The sequence below is a fragment of the Agelaius tricolor genome, unplaced genomic scaffold (assembly GCF_023055355.1).
Source record: "Agelaius tricolor isolate 1412-34295 unplaced genomic scaffold, bAgeTri1.0.p SCAF_2, whole genome shotgun sequence".
NCBI classification, from domain to species: domain Eukaryota; kingdom Metazoa; phylum Chordata; class Aves; order Passeriformes; family Icteridae; genus Agelaius; species Agelaius tricolor.
This window is the reverse complement of record NW_027269262.1, coordinates 67,493,115-67,512,529: the sequence shown is the minus strand read 5'-3', so window position 1 is coordinate 67,512,529 and position 19,415 is coordinate 67,493,115.

Below are 19,415 nucleotides of genomic sequence, written 5' to 3'. Positions count from 1 at the left end.
ACAAAACAAACTTTTAGGCGTGCGTGCATGGGGCATAACCAGTCTGCATGGTAGGCAGACCATGGCTTGAATTAATATCCCATCTCTCTTATTTAGCAACACAGAAAGAGGCTGAGAATTCAAAAGTTCACTGGTCTTTGCAGAAAAAGTGAGGACAAAGCCACCTTCTGTTAATTAATAGCAGCAGGAGCAACCTACAACCTGCACTTTGACAAGGCTTGAAATTTAACTGCTTTATCCTTTTAAAATAGTCCATCAGAGTCCTTCATTGTTGTCAACACCTACTTTTATGCCAAAATTCCAGTTGCTTTTGCATCCTCTCTCTCTTTCTCTTTGAAGATCCGAGAAAGCATTGGTGTGCCCAAAGCTTTTTAAATCTTACTGGCTATGTGAGCTGAAATAAACTAAATTATCTCTATCTATTCTGGCTCTGGCTTTTGTCCATGGACTGTAACAGCTAGAGGAAATTATCAAGTCCAGCTAAGATTATGCCTTTGCTTATGAACTCTCTTGCATTTTTAATAAATGTTGTATTTTGAGCTGTTGACAGTAGGAAAACAGCACCTCTGAAACATTTTTTCTTAAAAAAAAGCCAGACACTTCATAGCCTACTACTTGAGGATTAATTTTTTGCCCAAAATCAGATTTTTTCCCTTTGCAAGCTGAATACAATAGTTTTCAATCAAGCCAAACTGAACTTCCTTATATCATTTAGCTAAATATACACTTTCAGTTATAAGAGAGTTCACAGTTCCCCTACTTTTTCTATGATGTCTCAGGAAATCTCCAAAGTTCCCTGTCATCCAAGCTGCCTGGCAGAAAAGCCGTGTTTATATGGGAGCACATCCCTAATCTTCACTGTCTTCTCACAAAATCTTATTCAGTGTGAAATCTGACCTAGTCTTTCCCCAAAAACCAACTGAGTAAGAGACTGTGCAAGTTTCAGTAAACCATTAGGGGACTATTTGAATATTGAGGCAAGCCAAAAGGAGATCATCTACTTGGGAATTTAAAAATACAATTTTCTTGAAAATCAGAAAACATTTTTCATTTTAGATGTTTCTGGATTACATACATCTGATAAAAGCAATCACATCCATTTTCTAACTTGATGGGATTTCTTAGCAAGTTTTACTAAGTATGAAATTACTAAGTATGACTTTTAGCCTGAAAAAATCTACTGAATGAAAAGACAACAAGTGTTTGTTGCTCACATTATATGAAAAATTGGTCACCCCAATACACAGAGCTCTGCAGTTATGCTTAGATACAATCCATCTCCCTATCCCTGAGTCTATGGTAGTTTTTTCTTTCCTCCCATTACACTTGCTGATTACTGCTGCTTTTACCTTAGAAACATTTAGGATTCGTCTTTACTCTTTACCATGCTGAGAGAGTTGCTCAGAACTCAGCAGTTTCCAGAGCTATTCCTTAATTACGCTTATTGCTAAAATAATGGCTTGATTTGATAAATACCTTTAATTTGAAATTTTCATGTCTCAATATCTGCAGCACAAGTAAAATGCTGAAATCCCACTGACAACCATGAAAGGAATACATCTAACAATATGCCTCTGCAATGAGGAGATTTTTTTTCCTTGTTCATTACTATGTCTTAATTTCTCCTTTGGGTTCTGTTAATTCTGGGATAAAAGAAAACAAAATAATGCAGAGAGGTGAAATACCCAGGCATGGTATGAAGTCACTGACTGTGGTTGCTATATAATAACTGGAAATTTTCAGGATTAAGTGAAACGATGGGAACAATGGGAGCATTCCTTGCAGATTCATTGTAGAAATTGCAACCAACTGAAGACCAAGTTCAGCATGAGGGAACTGCTGCCTAAGAGACCTAGAAAATATTAAAGCTGACCAGCTAATACTAGCTGGAACAGGTGTATTTTGACTTTAGCTGGGTTATTCTTGACTTGTGTCTTTAATGGGTAATGTTCTTATTTGTTCTTTCTTGCAATCTGAGTTACAAGAATTGCTATGCAAGCAAAAGATAATGTTTTCAAATAGGCTCATTGGCACATTAATCTATAGCATTATAATCAGCCTGAAGATCAGATTTTAACTTTTTTCATTAAACAGTGAATTTCAGCTGCTTTGGGCACACAAGGTGTCATCAAGTTTATGCCAGCTTTGCTGACTCATATAAATATCTACACTTGTAAGCATTCATTTTCTTAGAGCTACAGCACATTATGTACTAAAGCAGATCAGAAGTAAGCAAAATCATCTGGAAAATATAGTCTAAATTTATATTGCTTCTGCTGAGAGGATTAATTTTACTGTCTGGAGATAGAATATATATTAAGCCATTAATGTTTATAACTCTAGGGACAAAAAATAACTCATTTTACACCACCTATCATTACCACACTTCTTTTGTTTGTATGTTCTCAAAATGTTCTTTTACCTGAGTGCTGAGAGTGCCCTGAAATTATTAGGTACCTTTATGTTCAAGGGCAAAAGCATTTTGTGGTTTGAACTTTTGGAACCTTTGAGAAAATTGGATGCTTTATTTTTCAGTCGAACAGCACACACTTACTGAAAACAAACAGGGGTTTCGTTTTCTAAGGATGTGTGCTCTTACCTGCTTTGATGGCAGGGTATATAGATAATATTATCTGAACTTAAGCTACCCCTTCTAGGTCTCAGCTGCTGAGGCATTATTTCATAAAATCTTCATGACTCCCTCATTTACTGAACAATGCCCAAGGGCACCACAGGAGGACAATACGCCTTTTGCTGCAGTATAACACTGGGGCAGAGAGTGTGGGTGTTTTTGGCAGCCCCTCTCTTCTTCCCAAGTCACGTGGGAAGCAAAGAAACATGGAAAGAAACAGAAAAACTGCACCATAGTGGAAGGATTGGGAAAAAAAAAAAACTGAATTCTTGCAGAGAGCTTTAAAATATTGAAATAGAATATTTATTTATAAAGAGAGTTATCCCTTGGCAGATAATTATTCTATTTCTTTGTCTTTGGAAATGGACAGACAAAATCTACCTCCCTGTGGGAGAGAGGATAGCCTGAATTCCATGTAAATTGGTGGATCGCTGGGTTCAGCATGTATGTGTAGATTTATTGATGTGGTTTTATGATGTTTTCACTGCTTCGTAAGTCAATTTTCACTGTCTTGAAAGTAAAGATTTTGAATTACATACTGTCTCCTTCTGCAAAAGCTGAACAATGGTTCCAGCTAGTTAAGTACTGAAGACAAGGAGCTATTCAGCTCATCCTGTCAGGACACAGAATAGGTCCTGATTTTATTTATCATTTTTATTGCACTGTCTTCATTCACACCTATCATTTTAAAATATTTTAGAAAAACTTAAAACCTTTGCATTTAGGTGTTTCAGGGAAATAAATTATAGTGGAATATTGAAGCGTCTCTTTTTAAGGTCATCAGAACAAAATTGGTAATGAGTGAGCCTTTACTCCTCACAGCTACACAAATTAAGCTGACGTCCTCCATCTTTTATAAGTGGACTTCATTCTGTGAGCATCAGTAATGAACAGAAACATCTGGTAACCATGAACATTGTTTCACCTGAATTCCAGCTTTTATGGTGTTATTTCAATAGTTCTTGATTTGATAGTTAGTTGTATTTTTTATATTTTCACATTTCAGCTTTATCATCGAAATAGAATAAAAAAATCTAGATTCTTACTGCCAAGAAGGTTTAAGCTGATGTTAATGCTTATTCTTTGCATACTTCTAATCATAAATTGACTGGGAGAGCAAACCAGTGCATGCATGCTTTCATAAAAAACAGCTATTTTAGCAGAAAACAAATATCTATTAAACTGGTTAAATTCACTTTAAAGGCTTTCTGAAGAAGCGCTCTTAATACACAAGTTCAGTAAACTGTCATAAAGTATGAAAAGAGCATTTTAAATTTTAAGCAATAATTTCACTGCATCTGTATACCTGGCAAATAAAAATGAAACTATTTGTATCATGAAAGTTTTCTGATGGTCACTGAAGAAATAATTTTGCAGTTTTCTCATTTGAACTGCAGCTTTAAGAATTTTTTTCAGTATTAATCTATTCTAGTGTTTATAAAACTATACAACAAGGAAGATATTAGAACATCAGAATCCCAGTGTTTGCTCCAAAAGAAATCAATCAGCCCAGCCTTGGCAACTTTCCATCAGGAATTTGACAAAACACAATGCTGAATTCAGTGAATAACAGAAGCTGCTCATCTTGAAATGGAGGTGTTATGACCACGCCGTTACAAATAACACATTTGCTGGCCTAAATGAAGTGACACCTTTTTTGCTGGTCCTAAAGTTACCAGCCAGGCACAATTAGGGTGATAAAAAGGGGTTACCTTTTTAAGGATGCTTAGGTGCACAATTCTCCAGGTGGAAAACGCAGAAGATGCACACGCAGCATAATGCGTATACAATTTTTATAGGTTTTGCAAATTTGCATATTTGACAAGAATAACCAATTAGAATTATAATTGGTGAGGTAATTCCCCCCTGGTTCAAGCCCCTTCTAAATCTTCCCACCTTAGATGAGAACTAATCTTTATTTATAGGAATATATCTCAAAGAGCTGGTCTCAACTTTGGTTGCCAGGAAAAACCAAAGGTAGGAGCCTCGGACCCCCAGCTTGGAACATTTTGGAATGTGTTATGTCTTTCTGCCTATTGGATAGGGTAAGGAGACGTACTGGATCTAACTAGAATACAACAATAGAGTTACAAATACAGGTGTAAAGAATACAGAGACTACATAAAAGAAAAAAAAAGGCAAAAAATCAATTTGGCATCATAAACTGGGACCAAAGGGAAATCTGAGTCAAAAAGCAGAACTTAAACTGCCTTGTCTTCCAGTCTCAGATGCACGAGTAAGTAAGGGTGAATGATGTCTTGAGGCCTAATACTACCCTACTGCTGTCTTATGACCTAAGTGAATCTTTTAAGTCAGATGAGGTGCACTCAGTGTAAATTTTTGTGACCACATTAAAAATTTCCTGCTTAAGACAAGACACACATAGGAACCTAAGTGCCACAAACTCAGCTTCATAATATTCTCATGAGTTGCTTTGACATGTTACAGACCCATGTAGGGCACCTGAGCAGCCTGTTCAACACAGAAGCCTACAAGATGAGGAGAAAAAGGCTGATGCCCACAATTTATGAATATTTTCATCCAGGGATGTGACAGAGGACAATGTTAGTCTTGAGTGTTAGGCACAATGCTGTAATGAGTGTCAGGCAGTAACTGACCAAGGCCTTTAAAGGTCCAGCTGTGAGACTACAATGACCATTGTAGCATTCAAATGTTAAATCTCTGTTTATCCCTCATTAGATCTGTCATTGGTGGTGGGCCAAGTAGGAAGTTTATGGACTGCAAATCCTAAAAAACTGTAATGTTGGCTACCTGCATGAACAAGTTTGAAAATAATCTTTCAGTCACAAGATAATGCAGCATAGATGTGCCTATTTTTGCTTCAGACACTAATTTCATTGAGGAATATTATCCAATTTACAACAAAGTCTGCAAGTTAGAGACCATATCAGAGTAAAAGGGACTAAATCAATCTGAGCTAACCTTCAGGATAAACTTTTGTTCTCTCTCATTTACAACAGTACCCTCAAAAGATGGCTAGATTTCCATAATATCTGTGTTAATCTCAAACACACATTATCTGTAGGCAGTAAAAGTATATAAGTGATTTTGATGGAAATGAGAAGATTTCTCTAGGAAGTTTTCTGATGGTCAGTGATTTTTTTCTGTAAGGATTAAACTGTCTTGCCTTGGACTTTGACAGGAAGGAATCATTTTAAGGAAAAAAATAGTTTTCTGATGGGACAAATGTGTATAATGGGCAGGAGCTGATGACATGGGATTAAAAACAGAATTTTCCCCTTATTGAAGCCTTCATACTGTTGGCAAGATATGTTATGTCTGTTCTTTCACTTCTGCTGCAGCATTAGACAAAGTGATTGCTAGTAGTAGAATAAGAGACCTGAAGGACCAAAAACCCAATCTGGTGAAGCAGATTGTGTTTTTGTATTCAGAGCTATTTAACAAACCACATTGTGAATGAAGTCTGCAAAATCAGTACCTCGATAAGCTTTAAACAGGATTTTATATTGGCCAGACGGAACATGGCAGAGACTAGTCAAGACTGGGGTCTCATTTGGCTAGGTAATCAAAAAAAAAAACATGAGAAATTAGGGCTTGGAAGGAAAACAAACATGACAATTAGAGCACGCTATTAAATAAAGTGCAGAAGCACCTGAACAAGCAGAGAGAAATTATCCCTGCAGCTGGAACCAGAGCAGCCACCTCTGCTGCCTAATGAGCAGCTTTGCCTCCAGAGCTCAGTCTCTAAGGGCCCTCAGTGGGCTCTCAGTCCACAATTACAACAGACTAAAATGCCTTGGGACACAAGAGACCAACAAAGCTTACATACCTGCTTAGCTGGCTGTTGAGGACCTGTAGAAAAAACATTTCTTACTGCTTTCATACTCTTGCATCCTTCTTCATCAGGCATCTAAGTCTGCTGTTCCAAGGCTTTTCTAGAGCAGGTTCCTGGAGCAGCCGGACAGGTGCTCTGTTAGCCCTGGCCAATGACTTGCAGCTCCATTTGTAACTTGCTTGATCTCCATTCCTCCAAATGAGACATTACTACACTCCCTGCCTTGTTGCTTGTTATGGCAAACCCATCTCAACAAAAAATATTAAGTAGAGTATCAGAAGGATTTGCCATTGCACACATAAAAAAATCATCATCACAGTAATAAAATATGAATAGCATCTTGAAACAGAGTTGGAGGAAGAAACTTCAGCAATAAAAATTAACAATGTATCAGTTTACTGCCTTACGGTCCATTGATTATTGAGTTAGCTCAGTTTCCTCTCCGATGGAATCATAAAGGCTTCAAGTGGAAAAACAATTTGAAAGACGTATTTGTTTATGGTCTTTCACTACCAAGAGAGAGATCAAACCTGCAGTTCTGAAACCATCTTTCAGAGAGAAGTGCTGTGCAGAAGACAAGCTGCCTTCCCTCAGCAGGCTGTGCTGAGTACACGAGTGCTGAGAAGAAACTCCTCAGAACAGGCACTTTCTCAAGGTGAAAGAAAATCCTTGTCAAATCCTGGCAGTGAAAGAAAATAAGAAAGTATGATTAATAGTGTCATTAAAAGCAACAAAATAAACCATGAAAACTAAACAATCTAATGTTGTGCAGGGAGCCTATGAATATGAAGAATCCATTTAATTTATGTATGTTTGAGTGGTTTGCTACATTTCTAAATTCTAAAGGGTATGCAAATGTATTACCCTTTTGACTGAGAAAAGTTTCCAACACTGGACCATGCAAATATCTGCTATCTCTCTGTATATTCCCACTGGTACAAATAACCCATTCCATGGCTATTTAAGAGCTGTCAGTCCCTTCTCCTTTTTTTTCAGTGTAGGACTGGCCAATCATTGGAATAAGTTGCACAGAGAAGTGGAGGAGTCAATGTCTCCAGAACTGTTCAAGAGGTGTCTGGATGTGGCACTTGGGGATGTGATTTGAGTGATTATGGTGGAACTAGGTTGACTGTTGGACAAGATGACCTCAAAAATCTCTTCTTTGTTTAAATCAAACCAGCTGTTTCTTCTACTGTTTTATTTTAGAAATAACAACACATGTATTTAAAAGAAAATAAAAATAAAGCCCTTAAGTAATTGGTTTGTCCCCTGATCCAAATAATTGATAAAACCCCCTAAGAATGTGACCTTTTCTTGCTTGAACTTTGAACAAAACCCTCTTTTTATTATTAAATATTCATTTTGTATGGAGGAATCTGCTTGAATTGCAACTTATTGAATAAGATACAGTGAATCCTCTCTGGTACTTCTGCATTACATTGATCTACTAAGTTGGACAAGGTGTCATAAAGGATGCTTAGCGTATTCTTTTATCACACAAAAAATATAAATCTCTGTGAACTTATTAATTCCAAGACTATTCCAGGGAGCTACGTAACTTTCAGATCAGTGCAACTTTGTTCTGCAACTACAACCAATATTTCCAAATTTCTAGCCAATAAATTATATATCTATAATTATACTCCTGCAAACACACATTCTTCTAGCTCTAACTCAGGTCCATTTTCCCATCCTATCATTCTTATTTTAAATTTCTTTTGATTTACACAGAGTAGGAAGGGACACAAAGTGTTGTTTTATAAGTTACCTGTGTCCAGGAAGAACATTTTCTAGTTCCAGAGAATGGAGAAAGAGGTAGGCCCAGGCAATCAAATCAGCCAAATTAGGATCCTGTTCTGTGATCGTGGTCACAGGGGTTTTCAGGTGAAGGAAGAGACGAGAATGTTGACTCCATGATCAGAAAGCTTGATTTATTATTTATGATATATATATATATATTACATTATAACTATACTAAAAAGAAAAGGAAGGGAAAGGTTTTCTCAGAAGCTAGCTAAGCTAAGAATAGAAAAGAAAATAAAAGAATGAAAGCAAAAGGCAGCTCTCTCGGACTCTGAGATAGCTCGGTCTTGATTGGCCATTGATTATAAACATTCAAGATGGCCCAATCAAAAATCCACCTGTTGCATTCCACAGCAGCAGATAACCATTGCTTGCATTCTTTTTCTGAGGCCTCAGCTCCTCAGAAGGGAAAATCCTAAAGAAAGGATTTTTAGTGAAAAAGATGTCCGCGACACTGTTCTTCCCTTAAAATTCATTTCCTGACACACAAATCCCTGCCAGTTATTACTCTCAATTACCCAGGCACTGCTATGGAGGGAATACTTGACAAAACATTGGCTGTACTACATGATGGATCTTCTGACTCAGAGAAGAGCAGACATCCCATCACCTCTCATTTAAATTTCACATATCTTTTCATTTCCTGATTCTGGTAATATCACAGATTTTTCTTACCACTAACTCATAAGTCACTTTTTTCTGCCATTGCGCTGTCATGACCAATCTCACTTTACCTAAAACCTGTGTGCGTTACTTTCTCTCCCCACCACCCAGTCCTTTTCATCTTTATTTTCTGCTGTTTTCTCCACTAATTCCCTGGAATTTATTGCTTCCTTTCAGCACCCTTTCTTCTTACTTCTCAAATTACTGAAGTTACTAGAATTCATAAATATATATTTCACAATTCATGATAAAATAGAAAAAAAAACCTACCAAAAACAAACCCCAAATTTTAGAAAAGCAATCTCACAGTTATTGTTATAGAATACAAAAGTTTAATTTCTATGATAGTGGGGTTTTTTTAATCTCTGAGGTTGATTGCATTTTTGATATCTACATGGTGGCTTATTGAAGATGATCAGGTCACATTTCACACTAGGTCAGCAGATCGGGTAACAGGAAGACCAGAACAATGAAATCATACTTTTAGCAACAAAACTGGACACTTTAATACTTTAAAGTAATGTCATAATGAAACTTATTAGTTAGGTCTTGATGTAAATTAGCAATGACTGACTGATATGACTTAGAGCATTAAATAAACAAAAAAAACCAAACATATCTTGTCCCACCTAAAGGTTGATCTGATTGCCAGAATTAGGTAGGGACATGATTTCCTTGGGGTTTTGTTGTTGCTTTTATCTTTTTGCTATAAGCACTTTGGAAGAAAATAGATCTTCTAACCATATAACCTTGGCTTGTGCTGCATCTCAAAAGAATTGTGGTTACAAAGGCTGGCAATATTTTCAGTCTACAAACTATCCTCACACCCCTTAGGTTAACCAGCTACAGTGTTTCTCTCATGAACCATGTTGTCTGTTCCTCTCTAAATTTTTGAAAGTACACAATTTTATTGACAAATCCATCTTAAACATGCCTTGCAAAAGCTGGTAGCAAACTGCTGATAGGGAGTTCAGTTATCCCAGGCATTTTCGTACACCCTGTACTCCTGTAAAGGTCAGTTTCCTCTTGGTTTGAAAGCTTAAACATTCCTAGAGGGCACAGTATATAGAATCATAGAATCATGGAATGGTTATGGTTGGAGGGAATATATAAACTGAATGTGAATGAGACACAGAGCATTGTATTCTGGCACAGAAGATTTATATCATTTTTCTCTTAGTACAAGCTTAATTGGCTATTTTAAGACCCCAAGATGAAAATTAATAGTTCATGCTTTTCCTTATCAAATCCATCCTATGAGACTTCACAAGATAATTAAGACATACAAGAGGATGTCAGAAAAAAATAAAAGAATTTATGTCAGGGCTGGCAGGCTTAAAAATGAAGCATACCTGCTTGACTGTTGTAAGCAATTGTGCTTCCTTGCCCCACTGGTCTGCCTACTAGCAATATTCTTTTTAAATCAGTGAAGTGCAGAAACATTGTGAATATTTTGTCAGTGTCTCTCTGCCTTTAAAATTCATAAAAGGTTGCTGTAATTATAAATCCTTATAGTATTAATTTTGTTAGGGTATTATTTAGATAACTGACTCCTTATACATAACTTGAAAATCAAGCTTTTAATTTAAGTCTTGTGAATCGGTCTTTTGTGACAGGTTAGGTACACAGGCTGTCTCTTGTGGGGTTTTCCACAGCTTGGCTCCAGGACACATCAACTCAACTTCTCCTGAATTTAACAGGAACTTATTTGTGAAACTCCCATGACACTGAGTTTAACTATATGAGAATCAACACATATGTGTAACCAGGGTGACCACCAAACCACGGCTGAAATGCAAAGAGTAGATTTATTCCATTGCCTCACTAACAGTGCCAGGCAGCAGAGACACACGGGGACACAGGTTCTGTTAGGTTTAGTTAATCCTAGCAAACAGCTAAAGCAAAAAGCTAAAGCAAAAATTGGATACAAATGAGCACTACATTTGAATATACAGTCAGGAAAGTGAGCCCCATAGCAAGCACAGAACCCTGCTCATTACTAGTTAACCACTAACAGATCAATATTCAATCTAGCATATCCCAGTCAAACCTGTCATTGTCTCAAACCCTACACAACCCACACTGGCCACCAAAAAGGACTGCTGTGGTTTAACCCTGGCCAGTAACACATATAGCCACTCACCCACTCCCCCACAGCAGGACCAGGGAGAGAATCAGAAAGGTAAAAGCTAAAATACTCGTGGGTTGAGATAAAGACAGTTTGATAGAGAAAGTGAAAGCCATGCACACAGGCAAAGCAAAGCAAGAGCTTAATTCACTGCTTCCCATAGGCAGGCAGCAGTTCTGCCATGTCCAGGACAGCAGGGCCCCATCCTGTGGAGCAGTCACCCAGTAAGACAAATGTCATCACTGCAAAGGTTTCCCCTTCCTCCTTCTTCCCTCCACTTTATATATTGAGCGTGATGTCATGTGGTCTGGAATATCCCTTTGGTCATTTTGGGTCACCTGTCCCAGATGTGTCTCCTCCCAATTTCCCAAGCACCCCTAACATTGTTGCCAGCATGGCAGCATGAGCAGCGTGCTCATGTAAAGGCCTTGGTTCTGTGTACGCCTCTTGGTTTCCCTGGGTCTGCATTAAAGGCACTTGAGACAGTAGCTCATGTTCAGACTCAAGTGTTTATTATTTCTTATCAGTAAAACAGTCTCACTACTGTGAGTTCAGCAGCTTTTCATTAGCAAAGCACAAAATGGCTAACAATCTCCTGTTACAAGGGCTTTTAAGACTAAACTATCCAATTAAGAAAAGACATCTAGATTATTTTCCCTTTAAACCCAATAACTGATCCCAAGGAGCCTGCAATGCTTTTCTGTCCAATTACAAAACATCACCCAAACCCATGAAGAAGAAGGAAGAAGAAGCATGAAGAAGAAACTCAGGATGACACCCTGTGCCCTCTATCTTGCTTCCATCCACAACATACTAAAAATCCCAAAAACCTAAATTTCTCACCTAAGTGATACACCTACACTACTCTCTATAATTGATTTCACACTTTTGTGGATTCTAGTTCTATCTTGAAGTCTAGGAAACTTTCTCCATGAATGAGGGTCAAAGTCAGTGTTCCCCTGGGGGTCAGGACACCCCAGAGCAGACAGAGAAATATTCCCAGTGCCCTGGGTTTCCACATCAGCCCTGCTCAGCAATAACAAAAACATCTCTATGTTATCAGCCCTGTGTTCCTCACAAATCCAAAGCACAGCTTGAAACTGGTCTTTGTGAAGAAAAATAGCTCCACCCCAGTTGAAACCAGCACAAGCTAGCAGTCCATGAACACCATAAATATACTGCTTTGGCTTCTGAAACTAAAAGGCTATTAATAGTTCTCCTGAAGATGTTGTTAATGTTTTGAAACAAATATTTAGACAGCTTCAGCCTGCTCCCTCACAGAATATATACACCACTAATGCCACATCCTGGTGGTGGGAAGTATTGCACTGGCTGAATGAAAGCAATAGATTCTTTGCCAAACCATCCCAAAGCAAATTAATTTACCAGTCCTCTGCCCAAACTTGCAGAAAGGGGCTGATGCAGTGTTTGCCAGGCAGAGACCTGTCTGCTGATCTTACTTCAGAACTAGTGTCTTAATTGTCATGATCTCATTCTTCTGAGTAATACCTGAACTGTCCTGGTTTAGCCATCCCAACCAGACTTCCTGATCAGGCAGCACAGCTAGCTCTGCTCTGGAACAGGAGAAATGGGTTTCTGAAGTCCTCTTCCCTAGGCCCAGCATGAGCAGCTCACATCCCACAGGATATACAGCACTCAGGACACGCAGGAGCAGCTCCATCATGCCTCATCTAACCCCTGAGAAGAAGACACACAACAGATGCAGGGCACTGAATGAATTTGCATATTGATCTGACTCCAAAATAAAAGATAGATAAAAGAAATTAGTCTGTACATAATACTACTGAGAGAGACAAACTTCTCCCTTCATGTTAGGTGATCTGCTTCCTTCTGTAAAGAAACTGGTTTTAAACCAAACCACAAGGCTTTGTTTTAAACTACTACAAAGTCTCTCTTGATTTCACTAAGATAACATCCCATTTGTATTCAATCAGATGTTCCCACACCCTACACTTACCCCTCACTCTTAAGTGCCAATGCACAGAGATTTGGCTTTCATACTTAGACTCTTGTAATGGTCCATTTATAGAAGGCACAAACAGTTTATCAGCATGACACTGCCTATTAAAGAAAGTTTGAGTTCTGAACACATGTATGTTTGCCAGAAAATGCTAAATGCCACTTTCAACTGCAAAAGATGTCTATACCAGCCACTGGTATAAACTTATCAGGTGCTGGCTAAAGGAAATCAACAATTAAAACTGTCAGAAAAATACATTTGAAATCCATAAAATCCTAAATTCACCATCAGATAATAGGCAAATACATAACTGAAGAACACATCCCATTGCCTGTAAAGACATTGATGACTTCCAAATGGAGGATAGAAATTTGTGTCACTTTTAAGGCACAGAGTGTTATTGTGCTAACAGCCCATTAAATCACATCATCATCATTTGTACTACTACAGCAAGAAACATTAATGCACCTTAAATATAAAAGCTGTTTTGTGAAACTAGTGTTTGACAAGCTATAAGTCTTCTTTTTTGTAGTTCTTTCTTCATTGTTAGGTGAATTACAGAGGTTTGGTTGGAAAAAGTTTGCATTAGCCACATGATCATAAGAGGTTTCCATATGAGGTTTTTAGAGCACTCTCAAATCTCTGTGCAATTGAAACACAACAGCTCTGCCACTATTAAATGAAAGGCAAAGACTTCTAATGCACATTAAATTTGGCTCCCTTCTATACAGATTGGAGGATCCATCCAACAGCGCCAAAAATCAACTAAAAACACTTTCTGTTTGGCCAGCACCACAATTTCTGGCCTTTACCACTTTTGGTTTACACTGCTAGGTGAAAGCTGTTAATCTATGGCTTTCCCCAGTGCTATGGGAAATTTGTAAGAGGAGGTTAAAGGAGCATTTTTCAGAATAAATCAGCGTGCTGACTGAGCTTCAGCATGTGCACTATGTAGGCGACTTCTCCAATCCCCTTCTGGGGCTATTTTCTGTAACCAGCAATTGTTTCAGGCTGTTACCTTACAGATTCAGTTTGGTGCTGCCACAAGCTCTTCACATCATCCCATGGTCTTTTAATGCCACAGCTTTTGTAGTGGAAACAAAATCTATTGCATAACATGGTGACAAAAAATTGACGCAGCTGAAACCTTCAAAACCATGAAGAAATCTTGGAATATTGGGTTCCAAAGAATGCTTTCCATCATGGCCGTGCTATAGGTGAGATTTTGCTGCATTGGTGTGTATGTAGCTAATGGAAAGAGTGGGAAACACATCAGTTTTAAAATAATAACATCAAAGCATTGAAGTACATCTGAAAAAGCTGCTCAATAATTTCTTGATCAGGAGGAATCAGCCAAATCTTGCCCTGATTCAAAGAGATATAGCAAGACCTAACTTTACAGACTGTATCAAAGCTGATTTCACAGTGTTAGCCTGGGCTGTACTTCAGATGCAATGCTGATATCCCTCTGGGCAGATTATTTATCACAATATATTACAGCTGATTCATGAGTACTGAATGCTAAGGATGCTGCAAAGCTAATAATGATCGCTATGACTCCTAGTTTACCATCACTGCTCTGCAAGCATTTAATTCATTTCAGGAAGGTAAGAAAGCTATTAAAAAGTAGCATAATGTGACTCATTCTGTCAGGCAGTATAAATAGTGTAGGAGAATCAGAGTTTGGCAGCATCTCCTCTGGCTTTGCATGTCTCTGAAGAGTAGTTCTCTTCCCCTCCACACTGGGTGGGTATCCTGCTCCTGTTCTTTAGTTACCTAGAAGAGAGAATTTGATTCCCTATAAGAGAAAATATCTGTTATTTTATTAATGATAGAAAGTTTTGGTTCTTTTAACCAGTATTTTACTATTTCATGGCAAAGAGACCAAAATGGAAAGCTGTTTCACTACTGAAAAACCCCACACCTAACTTGCCTGCTGAGGGTTTAGTCACAGGAGCAGCAAAGAGGACTAAATCCTTCATATAATACCAGGAATTAATGATTTATCCAACTTCAGGTGTATGTGCAAGTTTTCATGTGCCATTTGCTCTGAAACTGCAATCTATTCAGATTACAATGAAAAGGTAGAAAAGCTGCCTTTGTAAAGCATGCAAAAGTGTTGTATAGATCTCCTGCTGGTGTTTACAAGATCTGCTGATTGTGCTCAACAGTCCCAAACTGTCTGAACTTCCCTTCCTATCCTTTGTCATGCACTTGTGGCCCATACTGTACTTCTCACTGAGAAGCATCCCTCAAAATACTTTTCCCTTCTGGATTGGTCTGCATTTCTGGGAAAATTAGAAAACCATGACTAACCCAACTCTGAACACAGTAACAAATAATAATTTCAATTTCCTTTAGAGAAAACATTTTGAGCCTGCAAGAAGGCAAAAAAAATATTGAATATGTGAGTCAAGGGTAATAAATACCTATGTGATCCTGCCTGAAACAATATTTTTCATGTGAACCCTGAAGTCCAGTGTTGTTTCAAGGAGTAACAAGGACATATGGAAGGGTGAATCCCTGTAGGAGCCTCTTTTGCATTAAACCTGGGCAAAGGCCAATGTTGCCCCATTCCCATGCAGTCTTCTAAATTCTGAGTACTTAATTCCTTCTAAATTGGTCAAAATCTTGCAAATAGATCACAGGAAAAGTAAAAAAATCAGTACCTGTCAGCTTCCATTGTGTCCCATACTCCTTAGCTGCAAATAAGCTCCATTCAGAGATCATAGAAAGATAAATTTCTCTTCCCATTTTAAATAGGCTTTGTCATTTCTTAGAGAATGCAAATAGTAGTCAAACAGAAGAAGAAATGATGGAAGATGATAACATTCTGTCATAAAACGTGTGAAATTAAATTTAAATTAATTTTAGTATATTCATTTCAGTTAAGAAATAATTATTTCCAGCAGTTAAAAAATTCTTCAACATTTCAGACACAATGTTATTAAATCTTTTCATAAATTACCAGCAGACTTTTAAAGCTGTAATATTAGGGGCCTTTACCTTAGAAAGTATATTCAGTCTCAAATAGAACCTGTAAATGGATTTTTCTTATCATCCTTGAAGAAGTGTAAACTTAGTCTAGTTGCTGGTTCTTTATCTCAATTCCTTTTTAATTGACATTCTGCTTAAACTAATGAAAAACCACCCTCTCTAAAGTCACTGCAGTTATTACCTTATTCTGGCCTTGTCAGGAATGACTGACAGAAAGGTGAAGCTTAAACACTGATAGTTTGAAATCTTCCTGTTAATCCAAAGTCACTAAAATCTTAGAACCCTTCAGACCGAATATATAGCTACTATTCTTTGTAACTAACTTCAAGAGGATTTGAAATGCTAGATAACATGATTCAATAAGACCCTGGTATACTCTTAAAACTCCACTTTAAAAGACTCATTGGCTTATTAGATATTGTGATTTATTCCAGAAAATGCTTTCAAAGAAGGATCAGGGGAAAAAAAAAACACACAAAAAAAATTTCTATTTTTGAAACATAATCTCTCCTACCTTCCTGTAATTCAAGCTGCCATTTTCTCCTGAATAAAGCTGTTAGTCAGAGCCCAGACCCAGCAGATGAAGCTCTGAGTGAGAGGAAGTGAGGCTGAGTCAAGCAAGCCCAACCTACAGTAGGTATCTCTCTCAATTCCCATAACCTATGGAAAATGTTCTTTTCCTGGACAGAGATGCAACTTGGTGACACAGGGCATTACATCTGGCAGGAGCACATCATTCAGTCTATGTACCACATTATTGCTGCACCAAGAGCATTGGGTTGGAGGAATATTTTCCAATGCCACAGGCTGGGGTAGATAGAAGATTGATCCCTTCTAATGGTAGCCAAGAGGTTTCTTGGAGGAAATACTTTTGTTTTCAAAATCTGGGGGCAAAAAGTAAGTTAAAAACCTTGGTTTAAATTTCTATACTAAGCTTTTAATTTGGGAAAAAAGTACTTTTTGTGTTGTAATGTAGCCATTCTTTAATCAACCCTATTCATCTTTAACTCAATATGTTCAACATTATTAATAAATTAAATACTAGTTGAGCAGATTAACATTTTTATTTTCTTTAAAGTTCTTAGAGTGTTTCCATGCATTTATGCTTTATATATGAATGTTTTGCTTTTCAAGCCATTCTGGGCTTTGTTTTCTTTTTAACTAATTCTTTGAGCTACAACTATCAATGTACTTCTTGGAAAACAGGGCTGTAATTCATTCTTGTCAGAAACAGATGGCTGAGAAAATGAAAGCAAAAACAGCAGTGACAGACAAGGCCACCTGGGTCCATCAAGCTGATGAGAAAAGCCTGTGAACCTAATGCCAGTGGTACCTGGAGCTAACACAAGCTGGCTTTCAAACCAGGAGCTAGGAGTCAGTCAGTAATAAAGAGGCAAAAATAATAATAAGAAAAAAATCCCTAAGAAGTTGTTGGAGAAGCAGTAAATCAGTCCTGGGAATTTTAGGCTGCCCACAAGACCACATGGATTCACTGGGAAATTGGCTGATCAGGACTTGTTATGGGTTCTATTTCTGCTTACAGATCTGACACGTAGCATGATGCTGAGGGGAATATATGCAGAGCAACCCTGTGCTGCTCTTAGCAAAACTCACAAGGATGCCCATATTTCACATGCAAACAATAACTCTGAGAGACTTAAAGATACAGTAAGGTATCTTTTGAAAGATGTGGAGGTTCAATCATAAAGCACAACATTAATTATGGTGAAACAAATGCCTTGTTCAAACAGCAGTGCTAGTCACGGGTTGCAGTAGCAGTTATCTTCAACCACAGCCACTTTGAGCTTTTGGGTTTTATTTAAAAAGCTTAATTGGAATTTTTATTACTCCCAATTAAGCTTTTTAATTAAAAAGAAAGTTAAAAGAGGCTGGAGGCAAGTATTGCTGAAACTCATATCTGCATAGACTCTGAAGGGGAAAAAAGGAGTTTTGTAAAATTGCAACTGTCAGCCAGCTGCAGCTTTCAGTCTCAGCTTACTGCTGATCCCATTTACCTTGCCAGTGGCATGCTGCAAATGCAGATGCACACGTCTGCTTGCAAAAACAGGCTTTCAGCTTTAAATAGCACTATAAGACTATAAATCCTGTTTTGTTCCTGCAAAGGACACATCACATGAGTAAAAAATACTACCTACTCCTCCATTTCCACTTTTTTTTATTCCATTAGCTATTTGACTCTGGTAGATATTTTCCTTTTCTGAGACCAGGGTAGATTCATCACAAAATTAATTTAATGACATTCCAGCAGGCATGGGACTACCCTCAAACTTCTCTCCAGACTTCTACACATACAGACAGAACTGAGAACATGTTCACAGAAGAGGGGCCCACCTGACCCTTCCCTGTAGAATCAAACCAGTATTTTCTATCCCAAATTTTCCTTCAAACTCAGTTTTTCCACGTGGCCTTTAACATTTTATATGGTTTAAAGAAGTAGTGAAAACTATTATGGAGACATCTGCAATATTCAGCTGTCAAAGCAGAGACTGAGAAACATTCCCGTATCTCAAAAATAATTTAGATAATTAATATCTTGGACCAAATATATAACAAAAATTAGTATCATTCATTCTTGTACATTAAACTCTCCAGGTTTTGGAACTAAAGGTACTTCATATTTAGTTCTATTTCAGGTTTGTTCAGAGAGTAAGGTAGTGTTCTATCATGCTGGATATAGCCCTTGAAATTCATTCTATTGTTGCCAGAGAATATCTGATAAAAATATTTTCCAAATATAGCCAGTGACATTTATTTTTACTTTAATATACATATATTATTTAAGTGAGGTAGTTAGACAGTAGGTTGTCAGTGAACTAATTCTTAAAGTTTAAGTTTAGATACGTTTTTTCCCAGATATGAATCTTGACAGAGCTGGTTCTTACCCCACATTTGCTTTAAGTAATAATCTTACTGTAAATTACTCTTAGAGAATAGATGTGTTTTACATAGGGCTTAGAGGACAAAGTCATAGAAGGGAATGAAGATTAGTGTTGTATGCTTCTTTTTTTTTTAACACAGTTAAAAAATGAAAAGTGAAGAGATTACCCAACCCACAAGCTGAAACGTTTCTCTCAAGAGGCATTTAATTCCATGGGAAATTAGGGATCCAAGAAAGATTGATTTCCTCTTTTTTATTGTAGCTAAAGCTGTGCTTTGAGCAAAACTAGAGGGTGAAGTGTGTAGGTAAACATGAACTCTTTTTCTTAGAATGACACAAAAAAAAGATTGAGGGATATTCACTGACTTGGATACATCCAGACAGTTTTGATATTTTTAATAGAAATTATAAATCATGCTGGATAACTCTTGAAACAGATAATAGAACCATCTAAGTACATCAGCCTAAGAACTTTGATGTTTTCTGAATTCTTTA